An 879-nucleotide genomic window follows, 5' to 3' on the forward strand; every position below is an offset into this window, starting at 1 on the left:
GTTTGATGGTTTGTATGATAAAGATCCAAATACTCATTTGGCTAATTTTCTGGAAGCCTGTGATATGTTCAAGATAAACAGTATTTCTAACAACACCATTTGCCTACGGTTATTCCCTTTCTTATTAAGTAACAAAGCTAAACATTGGTTGAATTCTTTACCACGAGGTTCCATTACTACATGGGATCAAATGATCGAGAAATTCTTACTGAAGTACTTCCCACTGACGAAGACAGCCAAGTTGAGGAATGATATCTTTTCTTTCGTACAAATCGACTTAGAAACCTTATATGATGCATGGGAGAGATATAAGGATTTATTGAGAAGGTGCCCTCATCATGGGTTACCTTTATGGCTACAGCTTCAAACCTTCTACAACGGTTTGAATCCCTCAAATAGGCAATTCATCGATGCAACAGCCGGTGGAACTCTGAACAATAAAACACCCGAAACTATTTATGAATTTATTGAGGAGATGACACTGAATAATTATTAGTGGCAAGTCATGAGGACAAAGTCAATAAAAGCAGCCAATCTCTTTAATTTAGATGCAGTCACCATGTTATTGAATCAGGTAGAATAATTAAATAAGAAAATTGATGGTTTATATATTTCTACACAGGTACATCTAGTGATGCAATGCGATATGAATGGAGGAGGGATGAACAATCCAGAATGTTTACCCTACGGTCCTTGCATAGAGAACGAACAAATCAATTATATGGGTAATAATTCTAGGCCTAAAAATAACCCTTATAGTAATACCTATAATGCAGGTTGGAGGAACCATCCCAATTTCTCTTGGGGTGGTAAAGGAAATCAAAGAGCACTACGCCTTCTAGGCTTCAAACAACAACCTTACGAGAAAGAAAAAAAAGC

The 879-nt window shown here is 36.6% G+C and overlaps 1 non-coding gene across 1 annotated transcript; it reads right to left on the reverse strand.

The window, feature by feature from the left end:
• Positions 1-238: 238 nt before the first annotated feature.
• LOC128279897 (small nucleolar RNA R71) lies at positions 239-345 on the reverse strand. The gene has a single exon (XR_008270088.1). It is a non-coding gene; the product is annotated as a small nucleolar RNA R71 (small nucleolar RNA).
• Between the last annotated feature and the right edge of the window lie 534 nt (positions 346-879).

Source organism: Gossypium arboreum, chromosome 8, assembly GCF_025698485.1.
Source record: "Gossypium arboreum isolate Shixiya-1 chromosome 8, ASM2569848v2, whole genome shotgun sequence".
Lineage (NCBI taxonomy): Eukaryota > Viridiplantae > Streptophyta > Magnoliopsida > Malvales > Malvaceae > Gossypium > Gossypium arboreum.